Source organism: Toxotes jaculatrix, chromosome 5 (genome assembly GCF_017976425.1).
Source record: "Toxotes jaculatrix isolate fToxJac2 chromosome 5, fToxJac2.pri, whole genome shotgun sequence".
Taxonomy (NCBI): domain Eukaryota; kingdom Metazoa; phylum Chordata; class Actinopteri; family Toxotidae; genus Toxotes; species Toxotes jaculatrix.
This window is the reverse complement of record NC_054398.1, coordinates 20849696-20867507: the sequence shown is the minus strand read 5'-3', so window position 1 is coordinate 20867507 and position 17812 is coordinate 20849696. Positions and strand designations below refer to the sequence as shown.

The 17812-nt window shown below is 45.4% G+C and overlaps 1 protein-coding gene across 1 annotated transcript in view; it reads left to right on the top strand.

Annotated features, from left to right (window-relative positions):
* plxnb2b (plexin b2b) overlaps window positions 1-17812 on the top strand; it is a 117901-nt gene that overhangs the window by 15615 nt on the left and 84474 nt on the right. Inside the window, exon 2 of the mRNA XM_041037651.1 lies at window positions 7831-8017. The gene's annotated coding sequence lies outside the window, so the exon portion shown is untranslated. The remainder of the gene's footprint in view (window positions 1-7830; window positions 8018-17812) is intronic.

Genomic DNA, 17812 nt, shown 5'->3' with positions numbered 1-17812 from the left:
ACAGGCGCACCCTTAATGCCTCCTCCTTCAAAGTGTATCAGTCTTTCCCCTCTCCTGCCGGCAGTGGTTTCTAATCAGTGCAGGGGATTTTTGCTGATGAACCAATATGAGCTGACAGACACCCTCCCCTCCCTTAACCTATCCTCTCCCTCTTCTTCCCTCCCCATCCCTTCACATCTGTGAATGTTACCTGACGAGGCTCATTTGTCAACCCCCTCCCCAATCCTTCTCTTTCCGTCTGCTTGCCCCAGCCACCTGATCCCTCCCTCCTGTTGTTCCGCCAGTGCCAACAGAGCTGAAGAGACTGCCGTGTGTGTGTTTGAGTGGGTGGGAGTCTGAAGAGACAGAAACTAAACTGAGCAGAGCCGAGGTGCACACAGGTGTAGCTCCTCTGGCTGCCCGAGGGATAGCTGTCAAAGTCTCTTCGTTTGGGCCCTATTTCTTCATGTCATCCCCACTGTGGCCTTTGTATGTCTCACTCTGGTCTAGTCTTACTCAAGTCTGGCTAAGCACTCTTTCAGGACAGGGTGGCCCCAAGAGATGCAGTACCCACAGGGAGCATCCCTCCGGCTGTTGCTCCAGCTGTTGCTCTTCATCAGTCTACAACGTCTGTGCTTTTGCATTGTATGGATATTGTTTTTGTTATTATCTCTGACTTACTACAAGGGCAATTTCCCCATAAGGGATAATAAAGATTTCTACTACTACTGTAATATATTGCATGCCAGAAGGGCCCAAAAAATATGGTGAGGAATTCAAAAGCAGCAGGAGCAGCAGCTAACGTTGCCCCCGAGCTCCTCTTGCAAGCTCAATGAATGCAAATGGACTTTTTTTAAAATAAAGCAGAGTTCCCCAGCCGTAATAGCCTGCATGCCTAGCACAATGCTGCGTAGCCCCATATCCCCCGAATCAATTCCACAGCAACTTCCTTTTTGGGTGGGATTGGCTGATTCCTTCCTCTGTCAGCTCACTGGAGGAGATTGCTTTGATTTTGGGGCAGACTTGACCAGATTAAATAGAGTTGGTCTGGGCCACGTGGACGGGTGGCTCCCAGCCATCATCTCATTTGTGTTTCTCATTGTCGCTTGCAGCCCCCCCCCATTTTTGTTCTCTCCCCTTCCTTTTGTTTGCTACACGCTTCTGCTCAGTATCTGGCCAACGATTGATAAGACCCAATCCCTGACAATGCTTGGCACGCTGCACAGGATCGGTGGCGATGGTGCTCATGCATTGTGGTGAGTGTGTGTCTGCACAGGCTTTGGGAAGGAGATGGGATGCAGCTCACGTCATTGTTTATCTACCTTTCCACTTCCAGATGGCGCTCGGCAGAAAGAATGTGCTTCTTGACACACACTCTCTTTCTCTCCCTCTCCCTTTCCTCACTCCTTCCCTTCCTCCAACTCTCCTGTGGCTCACTGGTGTATGGACAGGGTTTTAGGTCCAGAACACGCAGCATAAGGTGAGGGGGAAGGTGGTGAGAGAAGCAGGAAGGCAGACTGGGACTCGAGAGGAAGTCCTGGAAAGTCAGGAGATAGTCTCTGAATGTAGCTGTGTGTGCGTGTGTGTGTGTTAAGACTTAGTGTGAAAACATATGAGCTTGTTATCGTACCTCTGAGACTGCAGAACTTCCCTGTCTCTTCATGAGTATTTGTGAATGTGGACTGTAATGCATGATTGTGCCAGTACAACAACACATTTGAAACACTTGACACATTTTCTCATTTTTTTGGAGATCATTGAATCATAAAAATCTTGTCTCGGGCAACAATTGAATCGGCCAGCCCCTGTCCTCTTGGCCGTCTGGATTGATGGACAGTCAATTCCAGCAGCGGGAGATAATCACAGCGTGTCAGCCTCCTCCGATCCAAACTCTTATCTGTGTCTGCCCACTGCCAGCATGCCACAGATGACCACAGGGACACGCATTTCTCTTTTATTGTTCCAAAGCCCCGAGGGAGGAAATGTGTTTGTACATACTGAACTTTTTCTTTTTGCAGGCTTGTGCAACTGCATCCTGCTCCTCCTCTGCTAGATGGATATTCACCTGAAGTGCACCTTCACCACAGGGGTGCTTCAACAAAACTCACCTCCCTGTTTTGGAAAGAGCGCACACTTATGATAAGGCTGCGCTTTCAAATGTTTGTTTTTTTTTTCCCCCATTTTGCCTGCTGCCCTTTGAGATGAATTATGCACTGTCTGAAGTGTCTGGTGATAAGCCTTTTTTGTCAGAGTCCTTAGTGGGGAAACTACTGTATCATGCCAGTGGTATCAGGTTGGATTCTGGCATTGCCCCAGGTCACTACAAGGAGTTTTTTTTTAAGTCTTCTGTTTTAAAGTCCTATTGTTTTCACCATCAAGTGCGATCAAGTAAGATTACTTCTCTGGAGTGTGTAGTGAAACAGTGGTCTCTGGCAAAAGTCTTCTTGTGCCTCACATTCACTCTGCTGGCTAAAGGTCTTTGAGGGGTTATTTTTCCCAGAGTGATCTGTGCTAATTGTGGCCTAATGACGAGCTGTTATAGCTTAGAGTGGTAAAAAGCAGTTGGTTGGTGAGGCTTGCTGCCTTTCCTGTGCGGGCTGATTACGCTGTCTAGTTAATGCACCCTCCTCAGATACAAATGGAGGGTGGTTATTGCATCAGGGGAGACAGTCAGCCTGTCAAAATCGCCCTCTCCAGCAGACAAGAGAGGGAGATAAAGAGAGATGGAAAAGAGTGAGAGAGAATATATTCTGGAGAGCCAATTTCACTGAGGGGATGGAAGCATGGTGGTGCAATTATGAAATATAGCTTTCTGTTTCAATAATGGCCTTTTCTCCACAGGCTATATATAGGCCAGTGTAAATGATTTAGAGAATGGTCCACAGTGTCATATAGATGATGGCCTATAGATTCTTATGGCGAGCAAAGGCCGTTTCCGGTGAAGAATTGTTTCAAGCTGGCACTATGTTGAGCAAGAATGGTGAAAATGACAGCTGGGGACACTGGAGAAAGCAGTGTAGAGCACTTCAACACTATGCCTTTCTCAAGTTGTTGTCCTTACGCTACTGTTAGTCACTTCCAGTTCCTGTCCTTGTTGTGTATGTGTGGGAATGCACGCCTATGTGTAACTGCTGGAATTGTACAGAGGGAAATAGGGCACCATGGGCTGTTTTTCTTTCACCGTAATTAATCATCAGGGTCACGTGATTGTTTCAGCCCGAGATCCATTTTCATAAAATCTTTTTCAGCACAACTTTTGCTGCAAGTCACACATGAAAGCCCAGCAAAACACGGCCTCAGCACTGCTGCCAGTTGTGCCAAACACCCACACTGGCTGCTGCACTGCTTACTATGCATCTGTCTGGATAGATACTCAGAGGTGGTACAAGCCAGCCACTCCTCCAGCAGCTGAGCCAAAGTTGGGGGGAAAAATGGGGTCAGGAACTGAAGAACTCCTTTCTGACCTGCTAATACAAGAAACAGACTGTGGTGGAATGTTAGAGCTGCTACAAACCAGAAAACATTTTCGACTGGGTTAAAAACATATACACAGGGACCTGAAATATTTATGGTTATCCTTACCAGCACTGATTACACATGCACATATGTATTAGCATGTTTACATACACATAAGCACATCTACACTCTGTCATTACCAGCTGTTAAATGTATCTTAGAATCTGTTTTTTACCCAGCAGTAGCACACCAATACACAGTCCTCCAAAATGAATGTAATGTAAGCTATGTCTATATCTCCTAAAATTTATACTTGGGCTGCAACAAATAATTGATTATCTTTATGTTGTTGTTGTAATCAACTTTTTGTTCAGACACCTGCAGAAGACCAAAATGAAATCCAAGAAAAGTCTTCACCTTGAGCTTGTCTGAACAGTTAAAAATCCAAAATGTATGCGTTTTACAAAAATGAGAAACAAAGAAAAGCTCCAAAGCTTCTGTGTCATAAAATGATAAAAAATTATTGTCAGTTATTTTCTTCAGCTTGAAAAATCTTACCTACTTCTACAACATAGCAAGGTGCTGGCCAATATTAGTGTTAATGCAAATGCAAATTTTTAACACATCAGACAACTATTGGATCAACACTAATCTGTAACAACTGCCACATTTACCTTACTGATAATATACTGCATGTAACTTCATGTATATATGAATATATATCTCAGTGTTTGATTTATGTGTTGTCTTTTCATGTGTTTGACCTGTTCTGTTTTGGTGTTATCAGCTGTTGTAGCTATTCTCAGTTTAGGGTTTGTTTGGATTCAGGGAACTGTTGAAAATTGCGATTCGAGTGAAATCAGTGAAATCAGTTTATTTTACAGCCCTTAACACACTCACAAATACACCCCACCTCTCACATACACACACACACACAGACACACACCAACAAACCCAAAAGTCGGTGAGGGGAAGTCCCCCCTGTGGTGCCAGTGTATAGCCATGCCTGACTCCACACTCTTATTATCATGATTGCCTGCAAAAGGTGGTGGGACGCTGAGTCCATTCACTCCTTCCAGACAGCTTCATAAAGCGGCTGCCGATGGTTCCCAGTGGGGCCCTCATCAGCGGCAGAGAGCAGCGAAGCGCCTCTGGACTTTGCTCTCTGAAGTGACAATAGTTCTCCTGCCGACAGTGGGAGAAAGGAGAGCGGCGAGGGTAGAAAAACAAGATGGCCGCCAAGCAATAGGCATCTGTTGAATGCCTCATAGGGAGGTCATCCAGGAAGTAATGAGGTGAAACGCTGCAGTAGAGCAGTAGCTGTCAATCAGTTTGGACATTGTTGGGTTATAATGAGTGCCCGTTGTCAGTGGTAAGCACTCACATAACTAGGCAGCTTCGTAAAATGTAGACCTCATGCACCCTCCTCCTCCATCTGCCTCTCCTCCAGTAATCTCCTTCATCCTTAATTCGTTTTTCCTCCACCTTGAGAACGAGGCAAGTAATACTAGCCATGGACCATTTCCCAAGCATAAGCCAATGCCTGTCTTACACACGTCTCCTGCTTTGGCATTAAAACCTTCACTTTTCCCCATCCCTCCTCCTCTTCTTCCTCCTCTATCTTCTCTCCATCTTCCACCCCCCTCCGGTAGCCGTCACAGCCGCTGAACGATTTCCTCTCACTGGGAGGCCCCTCCGAGTCACTGTGGCAGTGTCAAACGAGGCTTCTATTTAAGCTCATTAAATGTTTCCAAGAGAATAGGAAATCAATGGTGCATACCGGTGCGCAAGAACTTTTCTCTTAATTTAATTTCCCCTCCCCCTTATCTGTTTGCACATCTCTCTCTCCTTCTTTTTCTCCCATCATTCTTGCTTGTTCTTTCCAGCCTGTCGTTCTCCTTTAAGTGGTGGAGGTGGTGGTGATGGGTGAGGTGGAGTGTTGGGGGCGGGGTGCGGGGGGGGGGCAGAAACAGTTGCCTTCAGAAACCATTTTGAACTTGTATATGTGACAGGCACCATGGTGCGAGGCTGTCCAGACTTCTCAGTGTTGTTTAGCACTCACCACACGGAGCACAATCGACTTGAAAGTTTTGCACACACTGGCCTCAGCCCTGGAGTTTTAGCTTTTGTTTCGGGTCATGCTGTTAAGGGAACAGGTTTCGACCAGAACAGAATGTTGAAAACATGTTGGGAAGTACATCATGGTGATGTTTTGGATTTAGATGAGCCCAGTTTAAAAATATTCCCACCTCATGGCTGTTTCCTTCTCATTTTCACTTTCACTTCTCCTATTTTGTCCATCTCTGTTGACAGGAGTTTGTGTTTAGATTAAGGTCTGGTGTGTGTGTGTCTGTGTATATGTGTGTGTGAGGATGTGTCTGTGAGTGCTTTGTGCTGTTTGAAACTATGCCTGGGGGCTGGGCCCACACCTTCTCTGGAGCTCCTGTAATTGCTCTTTTGGGGCCTTGCCTCTGGCTCTGAGCCCGTCTCCATCACTCTCACTCTGTCTTTCTCCCTCGCTCTTTGGCCTCCTCCCTTTTTTTTTTTTTTTTGCCCTCACTCTGACTCCCCTCCCTCTCTTTTCTCCCTGCATACCTCATTATGGCTGATCCCCACCTGCTCAATCTGGGAATTCTCTTTACACACACACACACACACACACACACACACACACACACATACAGAGCCACTCAGCAGTTTTCAGAGTTGCCTGTCGCTCGAATGGCTTGTCTGCTACCGGCTATAAAACAGCTCTGCTAATACCGTTTGGCCAGAAAATGGAAACAATAGCGCCCTCACATTTTTTTCCCTCTGACTGGTGCAAACAGACAGTTTCTCATCTCTGTTCGGGCTGTCAGAGCACCATTTTTCATGTAGGCCCAGCCCTTCAACCCCAGGTCCTGCCTTTGTGTACACTAGCCTCAGCCACAGGCTCTTTAACCACAGGCCTGGTCTTTTCCATTTCCATTCCAGCCCTCCCTCCAACCTGTCACCCAGCAGCCCCACCATGCCTGTTCCCAGGCTAGGGGGCTCACTTTGAAGGATAATGGTTGTGGCCAGTTGCAGCTGCTCAGCAGCAGGGCACTATCATAGGAGTTATCTAAGGGCCTGAGTGGCCTGTGATGAATGGCTGGGAGCTGTGTGTCTCCACCGATCAATAAGCCACTAGCACCCAGATGAGCTAGATGCCCCCTCGCTCTCCGCTCCCCCCCTATCCACACATATATCTCGCTCTCATAATCTCCCAGTATGTTTGTGAACTTTTCCCTCCAATTCATGGCCTGAATTGGACCATTGATCTTTTATCCTTGGCTTGTTTTAAATAAAGGGCCAGTATCTCCTCTCCACCCAAGCATGCAAGGTTTCTGACAGCAGTTATTGCTACACTGGCGGCAAATCGCACAAACGTTACTTTAGCCTAATCGAAGTCCCGTAATCGGAGAGGGAGAGGAGAGAAAATGAGGGAGAGCGCCTATGAAGCTGCTACCCCCACTCGGGAGTGCCGCTAAGGTTTCCATCGCAAGACTGATGCAAGCAGAGGTCCCGTGTGGATATACACACTTGTAATGCACACAAACACACATGCATTCGCCAAACACTCTTGCTGTCAGGGCTTATTGAGCACAACCTGTCCCTAAGCACCTCCAACCCCACCCAATCTGAATTGAAATTAGATGTTGTGCACACAAGTATGTGAGGTCTCTCAAGACCACAAAGCATGTAAATGTGTATTTCCACTGCAGAACAACAGGTGTGTCATAGGTAATAGATCTGTTGGTTTTTGATCTGTTTTTTCGTTCTGCCGGCAAGGGATTTGAGTTGAAAAGAGCCGACTGGAAATCTCTCTCCCTCTCTCGCTCTCTTTCTCCCTTCCAGGGACTTTCAGTAGTCTCTATCTTCCTCTCTTCCTCCATGTCTCTCACCTCTCCTCTCCTCTCCTCCCCCACTCTCCTCCCCCACTCTCCTCTCCTTTCCTCTCGTCCACCCCTCTCGTCTCCCCCTCTAGCTCTGATCTTCCCTCTGATCTGCCGTTGTCTCTGTCACAAAGAGCAGATTCTCAGCCTGGTAATTGCATGTCTGCTGGCCGCCACACCTGTTGCTGTCAGTGCAGCGGTGTGGGAGAGAGAGGGGGGAGCTTTGCCCTCTGGCCTCTACGGCACCACCTTTGCTGCGGGTGTAAACCCACAGGGAGGTAGGAGTGTGATTCGGCGAGTGTGTACATGTGGTGGTGTTGGATGTTCTCACAGTTGATTGTGTTTATCTGTAACCTTGAGCTTCACCTCTAGCGTGTGTGTCCGTGCAAATGCACGTGTGTGTCTTCTCAAACCTGGCCAGTGCTGATGGTTTACACTCTCTCCCCCCTAATCCTCTCCTCTCCTCTCTCCCCTTATCCAGAGCCTGGGCCCTTAATGAAGCTGGGGGTCAGTGGCAGTGTGCGGCTAATTGGCCAAGTTTGCCCGGGGCTCCGGCTGCCTGTGACTGAAGAGTCCAGTGAGGACCCGCTGTACAGCCGCCGCTGCACCCTGCTTTGTTCCACACCAACAGCCAAGGCGCTCACCGCACCCTTGTCTGCCTCTCCCTAGTGAGTAGCACCCGAGGTCATTCTGTTTTCACTTACACTCCCAATACTTTGCCCGGTTTTCTTTCTTCTTGTATTATTTTCACTACAACCCAGAGCCCTCAGGCTCAGACCAGACTTTTATCTGAATCACCTGTCCTGCACGTCGTACCGTGTTTCTTCTTAGGAACATTTATCTTTTGTGCCTCATTTTTTCTAAGCTCTTATGTGTCTTCTCTTACTCTGTCTGTGTTTTTTTTTTTTTTTTTTTTTTTACTGCTAGACTTTCATTCCCACACTTGGTACCAGCATTTTCTCACTTTCCTTGGCTTGTGCCACCCTCACACTCTTTCTCCTCACTTGCCACAGTGGGATTTGGGCAATTACCACGGTCCCCCATTGGCCAGCAGCCAGAAAAAAAACAACTTCCAGCCTATTCCTCTCACGATGGGTCCAACAGTCCCAGCCCTGGCCAAGCTGTATCGCACTGTTCTGAGTTAACAGGAGGGGTTGGAGGCAATGGCGTGGGGGTGTGGGGGTGTCTCTAATTAGTCGAGCCTCCAGTCTCTACTCGTTAAGGCAGTCCTGGCTCCCATTGTTTGGCTGTCAGTACAAGAGTAGAGGTAGCGGGGCGATAGTGAGCTCAAGGGAAAGGACTGAGCAGATAGGGTGTACAGGGGAAAGAGAAGGGAGTGAGGGAGCAACTCTGCTACCCAGCAGATAGTTGACTCTCTCACCTGGGATATATCCCAGCAAGGTTCAGCCCCCAGATGCCACTGTACTCCAATGAAAACACTTTTTGTTATTGTGCTCATAGAAGTGGAACATTGCTGGCTAGTAAATGGTCAATGCTGTGTGTTTGTGTGTCAGGAAACAATGGTCCAATTATAAGTCAAGTCTTAGCCTACAAGTTAGGACAATTTATATTTTGTCAAAACTTTATTTGCACACCAGTAGGTTCCTACGCTTGTTTATTAAGGGCTGCAAGTCATTAAATTTGCTCTGATGCTCATTAAATGAAGATCCCCAGCAATTAACTGCTGCTGTTACAGTTTTATATAGACAGCTGTAAAATCATCTTCCATTCATACTTCACTCAAGGGTGGGAAAAACTCACAATCGCCATGACTCACTGAGTCAACAAGATGAATGAGAAGGTGAGGAATATTAACATGTACTTGAACGTTATATATACTGTATTCAAGCTTACCCACTGTTCACCACTTCCTCCCAAACAGTTTCTGTGGTGTATTTTAAAACCCAAACATGCTACAAAGCCTCAGGGCTTGCTAGTTTCGTGGTGTGCTACACTCGTCCATCTGTGGAGGGCTTAGCTTGACAGACAACTCCTTTTCTCACTCATCTTCTCATGATCAGCTGTTTGCTCAGGTCGTAACTCTTGTGCTCCACTTTCCACCACATTTCCTGCGGTCCTGCATGCCTGCCAGCCTGCCCGCTGGTGTTAAAGATAAATAAAATATGGCTCATTTGAAATGTAGGCTACCCCAGGTGGTTGTTCTGGCTCTGCTGAATTAATAGAACTTTTGGTGGAGGGATGCTTTTGCTCAAAGTACTTAAGCTGTAATTGTGACCCAAAACACATCACATTAAAAATTCACACTTCTTGCTTTTGGAGTTTTGTTCCCAGTTTTGATCCCTTTGTTGTTCCCGTGCTTCGTCTCACATCCCAGAGGACGGTGTAAATGTCATGGTAATGACATGCTTTTTGGTATCCATGAGGATTAGGATGTGTCAATCATTTCTCCCACGAGGCTTTGCTTTGGCACAACCCGGGAGCAAAGAGGTACTTTGGGATGAATGAATTAGGATGCACAAGAGCAAACAAATTTTTTTTTTTCATTTTGTTTTCTCTTGTTTTTCTGTTGTCCTTTTTTGTGATGGGAGGATAGGGCCTACGGTTTTCTTTTCCCTTGTGTGACACTGACCTTTTCATCTGCTGCGTTTCTTTGAGATCGTTTGAACGGTAATCAATGCAGTCAGTTATATAGTTCTGAACTCTTATTCTTGTGTGAGATACTCCCTTAGTTTACCTTTTTAAATGTGTTTCTTTGAAGGATATAGCAAAAATAGGAAAACAAGACCACTTAATGGATAGTAATACCGTTGACACACTATATTTCAAAGAGGAGACTCACAGAAAATATTGTTTTTGAAAAAGGCTCCGCGTTTGTTTAGAATATTGCTGATGGCGATACTCTAACTGGCACTTTTGAAGTTGGTTCAGGTTAATCAAGTGAGGAGAAAGCTGTCCAACATCAAAAGTCTTTTCTATGATATTCAAAATGACTCAGAATTTAACTATGCATCCCCAGAGATGAGAGTGAATAATTCATTTGTCACACTAAATCAAAGTGATCATCCTAACTTTAATGCCTGAGATCTATGGGAACTCTAAAATTGTCACAATGGTTTGTCAAATGACAATGTGTCATGTAATCTAAAGCCCACTGCTATGGTAAGGTCATAGTGGAAAACGTGAATTAATAAAATGCATGATCCTGCTGTGTTTGTTTGTTCTTTTTTGTGTTTTTTTTTTCTTCTCATAAACCACAGAGTCATTTCTGTTAGTTTTCTCTACAGTGGTAAATGTATAATTTAATTCCAGGCTTTAAAAATGCATCATCACCAAAACAAGGTATTGCAGTGCCTGCATAATCTAACACCTTTTAGAATGTGTTAAAGTGTTTAAAAATGCCACTAGCCCCCTTCAGACATACATGCCAGATGATAAACTTTATCACCACAGGCCAACGCAGACACAAGGCCCTCATCACTTGCCTATGTTTGGTTTTCTCATCGAACACGGCAAATGCCATGTCCTTGCGGTACCAAAATAATATAAAACGCCTTGTTCCTGACTCATCACCGCTTCCCCCCCTCCTCCGAGCTCCCCCAACTCCAACACGGTACCGCAGCCCTCCATTTTTCCATCGCCCCCTGTGAATATCCAAGCTGTCGAGGCTGACTGGGCTGTGCGTTTTCTTGCCAGGGCACAGTTGGAACAGATCCGGCCTCCGGGCCACATATACTGCTCCACTCCAACCCCTGCAAACAAGGCCTGCCCTGCGCAACTGTCATCTAAATGCTAAGCGCTTTGGATCGCCACGGTAGATTCCTTTTGTACGCATTTAATTGTATTTTTGAGACTTCTTGTCCTTTTAGAATGTGATAGCTTTATATGGTTTACAGTTTGCTGAGCATGAGGTGCTGTTTGAATTTGCACTGGATCATCAGAAGAGAAAGAGTCTCTGTTGATTGACAAGGTGTGTGAGCTCAGAAATCCGAACGATTGATGCAGATTTTTTTTTTTTTTGTTTCCACTATTTAAACGTGCTTTACTGAAGCATTCTTTTTTGAAGCAACAAAGTTTTGAAATGTTTGTCTTAAACATGATGGTATAAGACCTGTCTAGCGAGTTAATCGCTGATCTGCGCCCTTGGGTACTGAGAAATGTGCCCGTCAGGGTTTATGGGAACATAAGCTAAACAGCCATACCCGCTTAAAGGGGAGGCACGTTGAGAGACAGACTCCAGATGAGCCTCTCAAACAGTTTCATGTCAAATCCACAGACATACAAATCTCCACAATGATCTGCCAAGTTTCTGCAGAATTCACTGGAGCAGGAATAGCAGAATTTCACACCCCCGCCCCGAGTCCCCGTTCCTCTCCTCTCAGCCATCACTGGACGCCGCTTGGCAGCAGAAGGTGATGGCAAACATCTGTGAAAGTCAGTGTATGTGTGTGCGGATGGTTGAAAATACCAGATAAAGAATGGTGTTTTTATGTTTTATTTTTTCTTTTGGAGGCATCTTTTACATGGCAGCAGATGAGTCAATTATTCTAACGTAGAGCTCACAGTGGAATGAATGAAATATGAATGTAGATACAACATGCAAACAGTTTTAGTAGTTAAAAGGCTCCAGGGCTGATGTTTTACAATTGAATTGCAGCTTTGTTGGCAGATAAATGAGCAGGAGCAAGTGGGAAAAGAAAAGATGATGATGGACTTCCTTTGCAGTCAAATTACTTCCCGTGGCTGGCAAAAAGGAAGTAAAGTCAGCCCACCTACTGGCTTTATTTTTCTATTTTTACTCTTTTTTTGTGCTAACAATGTTGTGTTTGCATGCTGACTAGTATATTGTCAGGAAAAAAAGCAATGAGGGAATGATTCAGCAGGTCCTCTGGATGCTCCTCTGCAGCTGCCAGAGATGTGACTGCTCGGAGTCACTGAAATCTCTTTTATTTGGGTGTGCTGAGCAATATAAATAATGAAATGGAGCCAGTAATTGGTGGTTCTTGGTAATTAGGACCAAGCTGTCAGCAAGGGAAGTTGCCTCAGTCTGATGCCGCTGCAGCAAGGGCAGTAATTACTATTATCTATGGGGGTTGTTGACACAACAATAATCCCATTCTTAACCAGGATAGCGGGGCTTATGTTTACTGTCCCCAATTTTAAGAAGTTCAACCACAATAATTCCAAAGACATAAATCTTTAAGTATTTGTGTTAATGTCCGTCAAGTGGCTAAAACCAAATCATTACTGTAAACAAGAAGGGGGGACCCCCTTGTTTACAGTAATGTTCTGTTTGGTGACTATGTGAAGAGCTTCTCCATATTTTCATTAGTCAAACAGTTTGACTTTTTCCCTACAGGCGGTGTGACGCCCAACCATAAACAGCATTATCAACCATCTCAGCAGGTTTTCTAATACCCCTGTAATCCTGTCATTTCATTCATGGATACCGCCGGGGTTATTCTGGGCCTGGAGCGTATCTGCCCGCCTGTCTCTGCTCCTCTGTGTGAGAGATTGGATTCCCCAACTCCCTTTCTACTCCGTCTTACCACACACACACACACACACACACACACACAAACACAAACACATATACACACCAGGACACATGTTCATGCTCGAATGTTCGTTCATCTCTTGTCAGTTCCCCATAGTGTAAATGGGCTGGTCAGACCCAGTGAGCTATAGGGCAGAGGACAACAGCACCGTATACCCTGTGTAGGGGATGATTCCTAGTTGCAGATAATAACTTGCCCTTGCTGGAGTGAAATTCTGTTCATCTGGCTCAAGACTTACAGGCACAGCATTTGCCCCGTGAGATGGAGAAAGCGAATGGCCTCGGAGTACCCAGGTGACATTTCCTCTTCCTGCTATCACGCAAAGTAATGAACCTGCTGGAGACCCGCATGACTTTATGCAAGATAGTGTGGAGTGTGATGATTGGGTGAGTGGAAGGGGGCAGCTTGGGGACGTGAAGGTGAGCAAAGGGAAGACAAGTTGCTGTTTTCACCTATACAGTAGCACACAACACACAAATTGCATTGGCTCTGAATTAAACATGTGGCACCTTGTTGCTTGAGGCGTGATGGACATTCAAACATATTGCAAGGCAAAGAAAATGGCTTTTTAAGTAGGCTATTTATGGTGAAGATATTGTATTCATTTGATTATAATAAAACATCCATTACACTCTGAGTGAACGGCATGGGGAGGTGAGGCCGGCAGAGTGCAGCTCAATGTAATAACAACTGTGCATCTGCTCTAAATGAGCCAAGGAAAAGAGCAGGTTCCTGTAGATATTAGTTTCCTTTGTAGGGGTGCTCAGATCTGGTGATATGCTTCGTGAGGAGTAATAAAGAAATATATCTGTTTTTATTGTGCCTTGGCGACAGAGTTATGTTTAGAGCTAGTATAAAGAGCTGGAACATGGCGTAAAATGATATTATGGCCCATTAGGTGGGGGCCCGAGCTAAGCGTCGCTAGCGGTAACCGAGGACTGGGGGTAATGGGGCCGCGGCGTATTGTCTGTGATCTGCTCTTTCACTCCTCACTGATTGAATCGTGTACATCACTGGCACTCCATCTCCTGGGGAACCGGAGTAGACGAGGTGATTTCGGCTGAAGACATCACTCTGTCAAACCTGGGAGATAAGAGAATGGGGTGGGAGAATTGGAAGGGGGGCCTTTCTGAAATGTAAAGGAAAGGTAACTTTCAGGAATTATGGTCAGATTGGTGTGTAGAACAAACTGATCCCAAGGTGTATAGATGTTTCTTTTTTGGAATGGAAATCATCTCGTTCTTTATAGCTGCACCTAGGGTCTCTTGCAACAAAACAACAACGGCAAACATGGTTTAATTTAGTTGGATTTCCAACTGTGAACAGACAGAATGTAGCTGTTCTCCAGCTGTCCTCTCGTCCTCCCTAGGCCTGCTTTATGCTGCAGAACAGCCTTAACCAATGCTCTCAAGGTTTTTAAGTCTCCTGACCTTGTATCTCTGTCTCTCTGGTTTGGATCTCTACAGAGCTGACCCTCTGCTGCTGGGCTCTCCCCAGTGGATATCCATGGAAAGAGTTAGGATCATATTAAGGCAGTGTTCCTTCTGGCAGAACCTTTACCGTACACTTCCCTTAGGACTCACTCCTGCTTGACATACTGTATAAGGAAGGGTCTGCAACAGGGGAGAAGCGGTAACTTAGTATAACTGTCTTTTCAGGAGTCTCCTGCTTGAGAATCGTCGACACCAAGACCCTTCCTGTAAACTCAGCTTCACCTCTAGCCCTTGCCAGCCTACACCCTTCCAGTTGCATGTTGAATAGGCCAGGCATTGTGTTGAGCAGCATAGTTTATCTGCTGTCCCGCGCAGCCAGCATGGGGGCTCGGGAAGTAATCTGAACCAAGCAGGCGAAGAATTTCAGGCATCCTGAATGGAACCAGATGTGTGTTTCTGTTCACTCTGTCTCATAACGCATGCTCTTGGTGATTTTTGCTCACACATTAGACCCAGACACATACATGAGTGTGCTTTTTGGTGCATACTCGCACGAATACGTAGAATCACAAAAAGCCTGTAGGACACTCTGGCTTTCATAACAGAACTAGATGATACGATAAGAAATGGGATCAGCCAAGAATGGCCACCGCGGGCTTGTTTATGCTTGCATATCGTGCGACCCCTCCCCTGCTCCTATAGATTACCACTCAGATTGCGTTGTTTTTGTTGTATTGACCCTCAGATGAGCAACTCACACATCTCCCCCAGCATTATTTGAGACAGTTTGTCTAATCTTTTCTTGCATACTTGAGTGGGGGTTTTTTTTGTTTGTTTTGTTTTTTGCATTTTCTGTAAACCTCAGAGGACGAATGCTGCAAAATGTGTGCAACACAAAGTACTATCACTAACTCGATAACGAGTATAGAAGCAGTTCTTCTCGAAGAACATTAGAACAACACCATAAATCAAAAGCCACTCAACAACTGTGTTGGAAGCTGAAATTGTATTTATTTATATTTTCATAAGTTGAACAGGCGACAGTGTAAACTGTAAACAGTACTGGATATGCCCATCCCAACGGTTTCTCTGTAATGTATGATGGGAAAACTGATGAGATTATGCAAGCAAGGGGCCGGATACCTGACTTTCTTCACGCCTGAATGAGTGACAGGTGCGTTAGAGGAAGACGCAGCTTGAAAACAATGTGAGTGACTCCTGCACACTGTCCTGCCTACAACCTTTCCGTCCGTTTGACCTTCACTGGGTATTATGGGCTGCATCCCCACACTTTCATACACATATACATATCATTCGATCTGCTACAGGGACTGGTTTGACTCAAACCCAGTATGATGAGACTGAAAACTCTTTTAGACAATGAATATCGTTATATTGAGACATTTTGTGTCTTTCTAACCCTTTTAATGCTATTTTCTGACTGGTGACTCAAATGCTCTCAGTAAGATCAAGGTGATTATCAGTTAAACCAAACCTCTGCAGTCCTCTAATTGGATGATTGGATGACTGAGGCAGCTCCTATGTGTATATATGTATGTGAAAGTGTTTTTATTCTGCCCATATACCTGATGAATTTCTGACAGACCGAATCGTTGTAATCAAATAAATATTTCAGCAGCAAGCGAGCCAGTGTGTGGGAGTTCTCCCCACTGTTTTCACTGCCACCTGACTAAAATATTTTTGTAGTTAGAGAACAAGCTATAATTAGAAGTTAGTGCAAAGTTGATTCTCGAAAAAAAAGAGCAGTGGCTTGATATTTTCCAGGAAATCTACTGAAGGGAAAAATTGGTCTAAGTTTTAAAAGCCATAGAAAATGACAGAAATTAGGAAAAGTGGAGCATTTATGTGAATTGAGATGTCCTAAGAGATCTTTTTTCACGATAGACGTTTAGACTTCTTATAGAAGGAAAATTTAAAGCCATTATTAGTGTATTGATTATTCCTGTGCTTTTCCTCCATTGATATGTCCATATATCTGCCAAGAATAGGTGAAGAGCTTGGAAAATAAGAATGTGTTTACGTGTCTAATTACCCTGTGACAACTATTTGTTCTCATATTGTTTTTGATTTACTATGACATGTTGCCAGTTTCCAATTTGGAAACTGTTAAAGTGTTAACATCACCACCTGGTTTCTGGCATTACACCCATGTTGCATAAGAGTTGACCTGGAGGCTGTGGCTAAAGCACTTAGGTGGTTCCGCCAGCCGAACACAAAGGCTTTTCAAATTTACTCCACGTCCAAAGACTTGTCCCTCCTTCTTGGCTCTGCTATACCATCAAAGGAAGTGGTGTTCATTTGCTGGGGTTTTTCCTGGCGGGAATGTGTGACTAAATGTGTGCGTGCTTGTTGCCTGAACATGCAGGCCGGTATCAGCCATCACCACAGGAAATGACCAGGCGTTTGCTTTGAAGTCCCAGCAGAGTTTTTCATTATTCCTACTATCTCCAGAGACACAAGGCGACAGACCCACCTCCCCACGGCCCCCCCCCCCCCCCCCCTTACATTGCTGATGGTCTGCACTCACCCTCCGCTGCTCCCCACTCAGACCTGTGCCACCAAATGCCTGTTAGAATTCAGAACAAGCGTCTATTAGCATAGAGTATGGGAGTGCTGGCCGCCACAGGGCACAAACCCCACCACTACCCCCTCACTTCTACACACCGCACTTGCCTGAAAAGGCTGAGAGGGCACGTGTAATTGCATTTTCTTCTCCCTGTGCAGAAACTCAAATGCAAGATACGGGAAATTCTAAGATTCCCCAACCCTGGCTCATCCCTCCACTTCCTCTTTCTCAGTTATTCCCACTTGCCTCACCGCTCACCTCCACCCCCCTTCAAACCTCCACTTCCTCTCCTTACGCTCCTAGCATGTCGAAATGTGTGGCGTGCGATGAAATTAATTGGATCGCAGGGTGGAAGTGTTCAGCCCCCTGTGGCGTACTGCTGTGTGAGGTAGGATTGGCACACGCTTGCCAGAACTTGCTGCAAGACCAAGAGCTGCTCCATTGCCAGTTTGTGCCAATCTGGAGCCTTACTTCCTACACACCGTCTTACATGGAATCAAATCTTTTCACACACACTATACTATACACTACTCTCCCACACATACAAACACACAAACAAACAAAAGCTGTCTTTTCTCCAGTGGTTCATACAATATATATGTACAACTTTCAGAGCAGAGAGGCAGATGTGTTGTTTATCTGCCAGCAGGGCGCATGCCAAGACAGCATGCCTGGGTTGGGTGTGGTTGAAATCTGGGTTAGGAAATCCCTTGTTGAGGTTATTACATGCAGTAATGCTAATGAAGCTTTAGCTCCAGTAATGGCATTACCAAATGGAAACGCTAACCCACATGTTCTAATCGAGCGTCACGATTTGCAATGACAAAATCCTAATGACTAAATGTGTAGTCTACTAGCACCAGGACTATCTGGGTCATGTGTAATGTTAATGCGGGCTTTTATGAGATACAAAAGCAGAAGCTCTAG